Source organism: Rhea pennata, chromosome 8 (assembly GCF_028389875.1).
Source record: "Rhea pennata isolate bPtePen1 chromosome 8, bPtePen1.pri, whole genome shotgun sequence".
Taxonomy (NCBI): domain Eukaryota; kingdom Metazoa; phylum Chordata; class Aves; order Rheiformes; family Rheidae; genus Rhea; species Rhea pennata.
Window position 1 is genome coordinate 22,788,725 of NC_084670.1, and position 13,776 is coordinate 22,802,500.

A 13,776-nucleotide genomic window follows, 5' to 3' on the forward strand; every position below is an offset into this window, starting at 1 on the left:
TATGCTGAAGAAAGGAGCTCTAAATCTGTTTGGTATGTCTGTTCGACATTGGAACCTTCTTTTCATCTCTCTTCTTTGCCTCTCCCTCTCCCTCTTTTGTAAGTGAAACCTGTTACCTCCTTTTCTGAGAAAAAATTCTGGTTCTATAAATACACACTGATCTTTTTTTTTTTTTTTTTTTTTTTTTTTTTGCTGGTCCAAGTCCGCTGAACTGACTAAACTCTTCCTAGCACTTATTAAACAGGAACAGAGGCATCCTTGCATCAAACACTTCTGAAAAGTTCTTTGATAATGGTTTGTTTAAGCAGAGAAAGATGAGGGAAAAATCAATCCAACTGAAAGAAATAAATATTTTTCTATTTATTTTTCTAAGGCTCAAGCCTATGGGTTTCTAAAGTGAAGAGTGGAGAGGATAGTAGTGTTTTAACTTTGTCTGTATTCTCATGTGTAGAAAGCACACAAAAGTACCCCCTTTATCATCAGACCAAAGTCTCACAGAAATTTCATGAGCCAACAAAGCATAGATGATTGAAGGTCAGATCAGTATTTAAGTTTTATGTGTTTAGGAAGACTTTCTCACCTCAGATTCTGAAAAGATTTCTCTTACAACTCCAAATGAATGTACACAACTCTTGTAACATATTCCTCTATAAATATATATCCATTTATAAAATACCTATCTGTGCTATATGTCCATATACAAAAGCACTTCAAATCACATGCAAGAAATAATTATGCAACTAGAAATGAGATTCAAAGTGCTTCAGAATAGCAAAAGAATCCATTAAAAATAGCCACTGCTTCTAGTTTCTTCTGTAATATACTCCTGCTTCTATAGGCATGGCCAAAGTGTGATTCACTGAAGTCAGTTTATAATTAAGAAAACATGTTAGATATATATGTAATCAAGGACCATTTGTTTTAAAAATTTTACAGCTTTACATAAGACTTTTTTTCTCTAAATGAATTTTTAACTTTATGTACTCTTTCATAGGTAAAAATGGCAACTTGAAGAAAAAGCCTTTACTTTGCAATTCAGAATTGTTCTTGCACCTTAATTCTTCATATAGATTTAGATGTGCAATTCATGGATTAAAATACGAAAAATATTGGCCAGTGCTATTTTGCCAACAAGCAGCGTAGCAATGATAAGAAGGAAAAGATTTTGAGCCAGCTCACAGACTAGAGATGACTCATTCAGACAGGAATATCCAAACATCACTTTGGGTGCCAAAACTGCTCCCCCTAATCTGGGATTTCACATCTAGATTTAGCCAGCAAGCTGCAAATCATTGTTTAAAACTACTCAGGAGCTTGAACTTAGAGAAAACACGATGTTCTTGGTGACTGGGTTTTCAGGGCGCTCATGTCTGGCTTACCAAACTTGTGACACACATTTCTGTCCCACCAGGAGCCCATGGAAAGTCTCTAAGTCACTGCTTCAGCCAGGGTCTTCCTGGGACACTGCTGACACACGCTTCTGCTCCTCACTGTTACTGTGCAGCCGTCAATGTTAATATACTTTGGCTAAAATTTCATAACGGATTTTTTCAGCCAACCTTCCAAGAACCTTAGAGCCTGTACGAAATTTCTTCAAGTATTTTATTTCACAAAGTGCTACAAAAATCAAAGCAGAGGAGCACTGAATATCAAGTCTGTTACCACTTCTACCACTTCTCAGTTGACAGTGTAGGGGTACTTTTAAGGCAAAAGAAAAAAAAAAACATTCTACCAAAATTGAAAGCTTCAGGTCTTCATATCTATACCAGAAACATCACTTTTACTTACAAATAAAGCTTGGGAAGTCCTGGCAGTCCTTCTGAGACCGATGGGTATACACATATCAGTGTGTTTACACATGCACACGCGTGCGCGCGCGCACTCTCTCTGCATGAAGCAAAATGTCTCTGGAGCATGCCCTTGTATTTTTAACCTTTTTATGTGTGTCAGCTGCATTAGTCAGCTCGTATTGCACGGTTCCCCCCAAATGCAAGGGTCCTTACTAATATGGGGGGAGGGGAGTGGGAGAATAAAGCTCAGTATAACATATTTCAACTGCAAAGTGTTAATCATAAAAACAGAGTTCAAAACCTATACTTTTATTCTGTTTTTGGAAAAGATGTAGTTTGTCTTCCTCAGCTTAGCAGTCTACCCTACTCATGCCTATATGGACTTTTTTTTTCCCCCTGAAAACATAGTCAAAAGAAAATATTTTGGAAGCTGCAAGAAATATGTAGTCAAGCTGCCCTGAGAATAATTAGGTAACTGCTAGATTCAACTCTGTTTTTTCCCTGCTTAAATCTGAAATGCTTTGACTAGAAAAGCTTGGATCTAAATTTTGATATGTGATCCTTCACTCCCTTACCAGCAAAACAGTGGCATTATGTTTGACCGTTTTTAATCTGACTGTAAAAGAAATACTAATATGTGTCCAAATTCAAAGAACAGATTATGGCAACAGACAATTCTTGCATTAATTGTGATTTATACCAATGACAATAAGATCAAAAATATGCTCACTCCTGACATTCGTAAGTAATGTTATCTTCATTTTCCAGCAACTATTGAAGATCCTATTACCATCAGACTATTGTACTATTCACCTTCAACATCAGAAATAATAAATGAATGAAGAGGTAAGTCCCTCAGTAACTTACTGTATTAAAGTAATGTTATCTATAACACAATGAAAGATCATAATAGTAATATAACCCAGTCCCTATTAAACTATTAAGGACATTCTACCTCTATAATAATGCCAGAATTTAAGAGTGAGATATACAGGAAAATCAATAATGGGTTAAATAACTGGCAGAGCAGTATTATTGGACCTTAAAAAAGCACATATTGTAAATCATGGCATAATATACAAGACCATCTGTTAGATTATTAGCAAGATCAGTAAATCAGTTTATTAAAAGCTTTGCATTATACTTAAGAGACAGCTACTAAATAAACAAGTCAGTATTGGTGAGATGCAGTTCTGAGCTGAGGAACAGTACAAGATACGTAATGTTGTCTCAATTTGGGGCAAAACTGCTGTTAGCAAAAACTGAAAGAATTTTTCCAACTCTGTGCCAGAATCTGGAATATTTCTGCTTTTTATGTTCATATCCAAAAATGCTTGTTCTTTCTGCAGCATCTTTCTTTCCAGTGATGCTCAAGAAATTCTTCTGCTTTGGCAAGACAGTTTTAACAGCTATCACAGCGACCTGAACTCAGATCATCTTATCTTCAACAGCAAAGCAAACAGCAACCCACCCTCCTTCCCTCCACCAAAACCCCCAAAGCCAAACAGAGCTAGACTACATAGTCAGCAACTAATATGGTCCCATGATAGCCAATTTGCTGTAGGCTTATTTCATATTATTTTTTTCCTAGAGGCAGTACACAGGACTCTCTGGGAAGGTTAATCTGATAATAAACAGCATAATACTTTGACTAAAACTCTCATGCCTATACTATGGAAAGATTGAACAGTTCCTATTATTGCAAGTATTGGAAAACCTGGCAATGTGCAAAAGGCCATGTTGCAAAGAAAAGTATTCAGGAAAGATGACAACTACATCTAAATGGCCAGAATTCCTGATCAGGCCATATGACTGGATGGGTTTAAATCTGCTGCCTCCAATTTACTAAAAGCGAATTGTTAATGGGACACCCAGATGGGACTGAAAAGATTACCCACATACATGCCTTACCTTCTCTTTCACCTCAGTTGACCATTAGCAGGTAATTCCATGTTCTCCTAAACCAGACTCTTTCCTTGAGCTGGAAAACTATTGTGAATGTCAGCAAAAAAGCTCCCTAGATTTCTGCAGCAAATATAGCGTTATTGGCAATCCACACTTCTCACGTTAGTCTGTGTCCCAGAAACCTGCTGCACAGCTCAGTACCACGCTGCCTACAGACTCCCCCTGCACAGAGGGCCGCGATGTCCTGACGGAGTCATCTTCTGTTTCCTACTCCTTCTTTATCAGGACAGGACATAACATATTTTTGGATATCCCTCATGAGTTTACAGAGCTGCAGGATGTGAGTTTGTTTTCACACATAACATTATGTGTTGACCACAGTCTGCAAATAGCTTAAGCCTTATGCTAATGTAGGGTATAACTGGGTAACATTAGAACAAGGTGGCTAATGATCTAATTGCTCAGAAATGTTTGTGAATGATTTTTGCTTTAGCTGAAGTTTGCAATCATTTTGTTCTTGCCTCTAACTGACGTCTGCTGATGCCCTTTAACGGTGCACTTGCAGAAAGCCCATTTCAGTGCTCTAACCTGAAATTTGTGGATGATCATCCAGTCGGTGAGCAGGGAAAAAATTACATAAAGCACTATTTGACAGCTCACAACTAAACAAAACAACATGAACTGTAGATCACACCAAAGGGTCAACAATTTTAAAAGATATTGGAAGAATACGTTTGGATAATGAATATATCTGAGAAAAATCACCATCTCCTTATGAACAGCAGAAATAGGCTAAATGAATCAAGGAAATTGTTGTTTGTGAATTATCTGTTTATTACCAGGAAAAGTAAAAGATCTTCCTTTTCCAGCTTTTCACAGATGATGATAACTTTTACTGTGTTGTATATTAGCCCAAGTGTCTGTCTTTTCTGGGATATCCAACTAGAATCAGATCAACATTAAAAAATATGTAAAGCTGTTCTAATGTTTAAATCACTCTCCTAAAAAAACTAAATTCATTTTAAAGTGAAGATGGAGATAGTAAAGCCAAAGGCAAATGTATCTTGAGACATTAATAGTTTCTAGCTTAATATCGAACTGTTCTTTCAGACGAGCACCCACAAAACTTTCCATGCTTTTTGGCCCTGACTTTCTGCAGATAGAAGTATTTAACATTAATGAAGTGGACCTACTGACAAACATAAATAAAACACACACTGAAGATTTTTTAAAGAGAACAATATGTGGTACGAATATTTACAAGGAATTAAAAATAATGTAAAAATCCACATATTTTATTCATTCCCTGAAATTCTGACTGGATGTCCAAAGCTTAATTCTCCTTAATTATCACAGCTTCAGAACAGCATATTCTGTCAATACTGTGAAAATCGCTTCTACTTAGTAAGTAGGTCACAAATTCATTTGCCATTCCAGTAAAGAATTTGCATGGCAGAAATTTTCATTCATCTATTATTTCTGCTCTGTGGAAAGCACATGAAAATCTTGCTTGCATCATCAGATACTACATTTGAACTCTTACGTACTTTAACTGTCTGAAACAAATGAGAAATTCAGAAGCTCAGATCACTTGGTGTTGATCACTGCAATGGATGTTGTCCCCTGTACGCTATATTTTAACTATACCAAGCAAAGCAAATTAGAAGCTTGCAGCCCACAAAATAGCTTCCTTATGGATTTGGGGTAGTCAGGTCACTGCTGTTTTACTTATAATTTATATTATCGTCTGTGGCAAAAGAGGAAATAGTTTCCATCTCCCTATTCTACATAATTATTAGCAGAAGTAGCAGGAAGACTACCTGATAAAAGATACTTCTGATAAAACATATCTGTCTGTGCACAATGTTTGCTCCAAAAAAGAGTAAATAGTGTGTCAAATACAGCTCTGTTTCAATTTGTCAACTTGTAAAAGTTTCTTTCATCTGGCTCTAGAAGACACATAAGAATGTAAATTTTGCGGGCAACAGTAAAGTTAGTGATACCTAGGAACTAAGTGCATTCAAAAATGCAAACATACATTTGGATGGTTCATTTGGCTAAACCTGTATCAAATTTAGGACAGTCTATTTTAGGACTATGCATTTTTTTCCAACAAGCTAAAATAGATTAGAAGCACCATTTTATTTTGTGTTTTTATTCTTAAACACATATAATATTTCATTTTCAAGCACATCTCAATCAATCTTCCCTATATCTTTGATTCAATCTTTGAAAATAATTTATATGATAGTTTAACTGCCAGGCTTTAAGTAAAGCTGCCTTAAGAAAAGCATACAAGTTACTCTTACCTTTTGCCCTCTCTATATTCACTAGCTTCCAGAATTCTGTGAGTTTCTGTAATCGCTTTTGATGGGCTGGATTATTTCTGGCAGGACTAATATATGTGTGTGTGTGTGTGTGTGTGTGTGTGTGTATTATATATATTCATATATAATTCATAATTCATAATATTCATAGGTCTTTGTGAACCTAAGGTATCTCTTCAGTTATTGGTAAATCAAAGTTGGTTTTCTTCCAAATATGCCTTCTGTACATAGAAAGCTTTGAAAACCACCCACTCTCAATATATAGGTTACTAAGATTCAAATTCTTTCATAATACAAATAAAAAATCCACAGCTATATTAGGAATGGAGCATAATAGGATATTAATTCAGTTTGAAACACTCAGTGCACTGGCAAGCTATCTGCAAGAGTTTGGAATAATTACAATTGTTGTATGGCTGAAAACTTTCACTGTTCAAATCCCAGCTTGCAAAGACAGAAAACTCTGTTTTATCACTTTCTGCTAATGGAAACTTGTCATTTGTCTAGCCTACAGACATATGAAAATGAAAAATAAGAAAGACCTTTTGACCTAAATGACTTCATCACCATCTCAGCTGGCAATCAACTACTGAGCGAGCTTTCCTGGCTGGTGCCGTTGGCTTCTTGATTTTTCCTCAGCGCTCTTAGGGGTTATAATAATATATTACTGTCTTCACTGTATCACATTCAGACCTAATGAAAGTCAGTGGTTCTCTCTTTATCTGCAGGGTCCTCAGTAGGAAGCATGTGAGATATTAAAATTTCAGCTAAGAGAGCACCTGCTGAAGTTATGTTCCATATCAGTCTGAGAAAATATCACAAAATATTTCTAAACAACTGTTTTGATTTTCTTTAATAGCTTTCCCCATGTCAAGGCTTCTCTATCTTCTGTAACTGCCCTTAAAAAGACTTATTGTCAGGAACCATAATAGAAAATATAAAATTTAAATTAATTGTAGATTTATAGTTCTAGACAAAAAAAGCCCAGGAGTCTATGGCACAGACGAGAGACACATTTGTCACATTTAGCTGCTCACCCACTGCCAGCCTGCATAGTCACAATGAACCTACCATATGTATTGTACATACCTAAAATTATTTACATATTTTTTCAGTAAATACCATATAATGGATAAATGTGAACACTTCAGGATTTATTTTGCAGAATTCGTGGTCCAAAAAGGTGTTTTGATCTCACAAGTGATTAGTGATTGTTGATTATGCACTCAGCTGCAGCTCTAAGGATGGTACTTTATGCTCTTTATATCGACTGTTAACATAATCATTATTCTCCCTTTTTCTATCTGAATATATTGGAGTTTATTTGAATAGGGGAAATACTTATTATGGGGATATTTGTAATACAAACATCAATTTTACAGTGTAAGGAGAACAAATCAACATTGAACTTACTTACAAACAGAAATGTTGAAGGAAGAGGAGATTCTCACTGAATATTTTTGTATGTATGTTTAGAGCAGCTTACCTCCTACCTCATCATCCTACAGTATTATTTTAACTCTTACCTTTCTAAAATGCCCAGAAGGTCATTCAAAGTACTTCTTAAAAAATGAAGCTGTGATTGTCATTGCAATCAGAAAGTTTTCTGTCATTCTAATTACCTATATTTTTTGCTTACTGTTACTAATTCTTCCATACTATATATTTTATGTTATATATTATATATCTTATCTGTAGTCCAAATTTAGATACCTATATATCATATATAACATACTTTATATAGTGTCTTCCATATATTTGAGTATTATACTGTGGGTGGGCGTATATATATATTTATTGGTTTCCATGAAGCAAAAGGAACTTTGAACAATGTCTTGGTTAAGAAGAGGAGCGCGGTTCACTCCAAGTTCTTTCCTACAATAGCCAACTCCTTGGAAAAAGATGCTGTTTCGGATGTGCATGTGGAAGTGCAGTGAGCACAGTCGTCCAAATTTTTCTGAGGAGCCTTGTAGTGCACTCACTCTGATCATTTTTTCCTACCGTATTCCTTACTGTAGGAAACAAACTCCCAAACAATGTCAGGGCACATTAAATCTTTTGACTCTTATAGTACAATAGCTTGCTGTAATAATGCCTTCGTTTTTCAGGATTTCCTGAAATACTGACAGGTTCTGGTGCACCGGTATCCTTTATGCTGCCCTGTCCTTAAGTTTTCAGTGTTTTCAAATGAAGTTTGGTTAGAATGGCCACACTGATCCTTCTCTAATTTGCTTCTTCTCATTACACGTCTCATGCATTTATTATCATTCAAATTGCACTCAGAGACTGTAGAAGGATGACAAAATTCACATTTTTCGTAAAATGTGCATATTTCTACTATTAAGCTGTTCTAACTTGTGTTTAAAAATAGCTTTCAACAATATGTGTGTACCAATCCAAATATAATCACTTTGCAACAACTACCCTGAAGTTATATACAAAAATACCCTCTTTATATATTCATATGCAGAGCATATGCAGCACGTATAAACTGTTGGAGAAATACCTGCTCCATTCCAGTCAAGATAAAACTCTCAAGGAATTCAGTAACTCTGTGATTCTGCTCCATGTATCTCTATCTACCTCTTCACAGGAAAATGATCATCTTAAAACAAACAAACAAACAAAAAAACAAAGAAACAAGAAAGAGGCAGTATTGGAGGATATCCTTAAACTGAATCACCACCACTTAATCAGGCATTTCCAATTTTTCAGCTATAAAATGTAAAGCGCTGAAAACACAATTGTGAAATAAGAAGTGTTCAAAAAGTAAGCAATTTTTCTTTTATTTCTGTAATAGCCTGTGTCAATCAGCTTCACAAAGTGGCAGCTTCCCTCCACCTAACAACACATTCCACATATTGAAGCCTGGTTAACACAGAAAACAAAGCTGCAGCCGCTGCACGACTATGGACCGGGTGAGGCTGCAAGTGGAAGCAAGGCGCAGTCCCGCAGGGAAGCTCATCTGAGCAAACGCAGAGAAGCAGATGAGAGGTGAGCGAAGTCTATAGGCATGAAAGACACGTAAGAAACAAGACTGAAAAGGAGGGAAAATGCTTTTTTTTTCCAACGCTGAAGACGCTGAATTTGAACCAACACATTAAGTCTGAACATGTAAAAGTGCAACCGGGCCACATGTGGTTCAATAGTAAAAAAAGTACTGGAAGTGAAAACTGGATACTTTTAGAAAAATATAGTCCTTCTGGGAGGCAGGAAGATTAGGAAAGAAAGAGGGGGGAAAAAAGTTAATAGATAAATACAGCTAAAAAGGAATTGCAAAGTTAAGAATTTCAGGATGTTTTAAATTAACTTGTAAAGGTTGATCAAAATATATCTGCAATGCAGATAAATACTTTTGCTTTAAACACAGCCAACTTGAAAGAGACAGTGAGGGTTGAGAGACAGAGGATAAGAAACTGAAGATTTATTAAATTTACTGTTTTGCTTCTGTTTTTGTTGAGTTGGGGTAAAGACGAAATGTGCCAGGAACCATGCAATGTGATAAAGCTGAAATTTGGAAAGGTTTCAGGTAGATCTATGCATCTGTACATTTTACTTGAAACGTGCAAGAGGAGAATGATGATTCATTTTGCTTAGCAGACTTCAAACTTCATTTGCTTTGCTACTTTTCAAAATAGATAATTTAAAAAAAACATTCTGATGATATTTAAATTGTATTTAATTTGCTTTTCCAAATTCTTTATTCTCAAGGTCATTTACACTCACAGATATAGACATACACACACATTCTGTTGCTTAAAGCTAATTTACTTTTGTTGATTATTCAGTAGTGGAAGTCATATACTTCTCCCAGTGGTATCATTACCATGAATTAATAGCACTGTTCGCTGTTATTTTTATTGGAAAAAATGACTTCCAACTATTATGTCTCAGCTGGAGCAATCATATGATATCTTAGGTTATCTCATTCATGCCACATCTCAAAAATAACTTGAGTGCTAACCTTAATTGGATGAATGTTGTAGGATAACAAGAGACCATAATGAAACACTTTATTTCTTTAGACATTTCCCAATGCGGGTTTAATTAAACTCCCTTTTTTGTTGTTGTTGTTAATTCTGATCAAGTTTTATGTATCAGCCTTAGAGCATAGCCGAAGAGGAGACATTTCAGGGCATCACAGAATGGTTGAGGTTGGGAAGGACCTCTGGAGATCGGCTAGTCCAGCCCGCCCAGGGCTGCGTTTGCTGTGAGTGACACCAGAAATTTCAGTGCTTGGGGACAGAGGTGCTGGGCCCGGGCAGAGGCCAGACTCAGACGACGCTGCTCGGCTTTCCTGGCGCTGGGTGGCCGGGCGCCGAGGGCTTCCTCGTCCTTGCGGCCCGCAGCCAGGCGTTCCCGGCGGGCTGCCTGCTGCGAGGGTGGCCGTGACAAAAGCCAGGCCAAGGCCATCAGCAGCCGGGGACGAAGCAAAACGAGGCTGTTCTCCTCCTCAGCAAAATAAAAACAAGCATTCGTTTCTCACCTTGCTCTAGGGCTCTTCCTTTTATATAAAGCGATCACAAGTTTAAACACAGAGGAAAATTGCTCCCAAATCCAATAAAATTTGGAATCGCAGCCACTAGCAATACCAGGGGATTTCCACCCAATATATTTGCCAACAAATCAATAACAGGAGTAAATCCTTCTGCATTGTGGGCAATCAAATGCTCACTAACAGGTACTATCACCTAAATTAATATAATCCCCCAAGTGCTCTGTATGTGTCAAAGCTAATACCAAAGGAAGCTTATGCTTCGCGTGTGATAAGCTGATGGATATTTCTTCATAATGGTTTAAATAAAAGGAAATTATGTGGAGATTTTGGATTAAATGATCCTGAACTGACTTGGCTCCTCGGAAGTCTTTTCTTTACTGAGATGTTATGTTTTCTTATCCCACAGAGCACGCTGCTTCGCCAGATCAGTTACGCTAAGCCTGAAATGAATTCACTGTGCTCCTAATCCAGAGCCCATCCAAAACAGCGGCAGTCGCTTTCTTTTGTCATAATGTTTATATTTAAATTCTTTTCTGACCTATGGAAATCATTCATTCCAGCATTTATTTCATAGCCAGTCAAATGTGTAAACTTTCAACTCTGCAGAGTGGACTAACTATTGATATTTAGACCAAACACTTGCTTATCATTAATCATTCCTTGGCTGGACTGTGATTAAATTAGGAATAACATGGCAGTTTAAATCTCGTCATTTGAAAGAGCCCATTTGGGCCATGGCATGGTTTTGTTCTGCTTTAAGGGGAGCAGGTTTTGCTGATTTTTAAAACTTACACATAACTCCAGCTCCAGAGCATGGCCAACCTTTCTGTTTCTTCTGGGGAAATCATCTTTGGGGTGTCCCTGTGCTCCAGGCTGGTGACTTGTCTCCTGGGAGAGGCCTGTGGTGCAGGCTCTTGTGCAAAATCAAAATACACATAACAAATAACTAATAAAAAAGCAGTTAAAGCAATCCTGAACCTACTCCTTGGTGCCTTAAACCAGTTAGAGCTAGGTGGGTGAATCTGCCTCAGCCTTTTCTGATGAATTTTTGCTGTCAATTAATGACTGGTTTGGAGGACCTACCTTTTCAGAAAGAGTAGCGTGGTGGTAAAAACGCTGGGTTTCAGTAAATTCAATTAGCAGTTCACTTACAGACTTATCACAGGTCCTGGGGTGGGAGTGGAAGAGATTTTTCTTTGTTTCACTTATGGATAAGTAAGGAGGTAAAAAAGGTATTCTCCTATATCACTTAACAAAATACACAGCTGAGCTGCTGCAGGGGGGGTGTGAGGTAGCTGCAGCAGCTCGACGGGAAGTTAAGAGCGGGCGGCGCTCATCCCACGCGGCGCGGGGATGGAGGTTTGAGGCTGTTGGGATCCACGCGTGATTTCAGGGCTCCCACAGGCCCGGCACAGTCCGTTCGGGAGCTCCGACCAGCGGCAGTTTGCTTTCGGGCTGCACTCCGGCAGGTAGGGATTACGTCAAATATTGCTCATTTGCCCTTTCTTGGAGGCTTCCTCTTCTTCCGCCTCATAATTGCTCCGAGGCGTCCGGCTTGATCTTCAAAACTCGGGGTTCCCTCCTCCCACCCCAGCGAGTCCCCGGCTGGCGAGCGCCCCGAAGAGCCGGGCGAGCAGTCGCGGCGTCGCCCGCTCCAGGGAAAACCGCAGAGTTTCCGTCCCGTAGGGAAGGCGCCGGGGGCTGCAGCCAGCCTCCCCGGCAGCACGGGGGCGACGGGCCGAGCCGGCGCCCGCGCCGCGAGCGCGCTTCCCGGAGAGGACGTTGAGAGCAACGGGCTTCTGGAGACACGCGGGAGAAGCGGCGTTTGTCACTGGCAAACCTTTCCACCGCAAGCCTTGCTACACCGCCCTGCTTAAAACTCTGCTCATGCGAGCCTGAGAGGTGCAAGCATCGATTTTCTTAAACAGGAAACATTTATTAATGAAGGCGCTCTCAGTATTGCTGGGAACAAATAATCAGGCTTCCTGGGTTTCAGTTTGATATCTAGATTTGTCTTGTTTGTGAGCATCCACACCGCGCCTGGGCCTCGGGAAAGGCCTCACTCCCGCCTGACACTGCCTGTAACGCGACAACGCTAGAGCCTTCCCTCCCCGTCCCAGGCCCTTGCGACATCTTTCTGAGGTTTTCCTGGCCCTATTTCCTGCAATAAAGCCTCAAAGCAGCCCCCGTAACAAGCACCAGCCACTGCTGAACTGAAGTTTCCTGTACTTTGGGAGCAAGCCGCGCAGGGCCGGGGGGCTTGCATGTTCCGGGTCAGCCGCTCTGAAATCAGGGGCCTGCGAGGGAGCTGGCAGCGTTTCGCAGAGGCCTGTGGAAAAACTGGCTGTGTGCTAACCGTGGCGAACAAGCCAAGTGGCAGAAAGCAGTGAAACCGGAGCCGCTGGGGTTTGCCAGAAGCAGCAGCCCGGGCGGCCTAACTAGGTGTTATTGCTGTGGGGTAATGAGCAAGATCGGTATTCTGTAATTAGCAGAAGGGAATCTGAGCCGCCAGACTGATGAGTCACAATTCCAGAGTGGGCGTTTGAAGGTTGTGTGTGATATATAGCAGTAACAAGTTGCCTTTCACAAAATGACTTGCGCTTTAATAATGGCCCTCCAAGGTTGGAGTGGGGGAGATGCGTTTGCTGAGCAGTGCATCGACAAATCGCAAGCTGTTTCCTGCATATAGTCAGGAAAGGGGGCATGGAAAAGAGCTGCTCCTTTGCAGTAACACCTTTCAAAGGCAGAAAAAGTGATTTCTGGTTGCAGGATGCAAAAGGAATAAGGTGAGATTTTGTACATACACGTATACACTTATACACAGAAATACATACATATAAATACTTACATATATAAAAAATATATACGCATATACACACATACCAGTGAGGACAAGTCATTCCAGAGAGAAAAAGAAACTGTTATTACAGGAAGATGACGAAAAAATTGATCATGCTAATTCCAGACAGACTGCTGGTAAGAGAGTCTCCAGCTTTGTGGGGGAGAAAGCAAAATGGCTAATTAAGAAATGATGAAGACTTGACATGTGTTTCTGATCTTCCTTAAGGCATAACTCATCAACACTGACATGCTTCAAGGTAACACACTGATTTACACCCCTGTTCAGATGGTCAAAATTGTAACGCTTAGGTAACTAATAAAAGCTAATCAAGAAATGCATGGAGAACTTTAATACAGGCATATTAGCACTTGTGAGTGAAGTGTACCACAGAGTTCATGCTAATTACTTTATGGG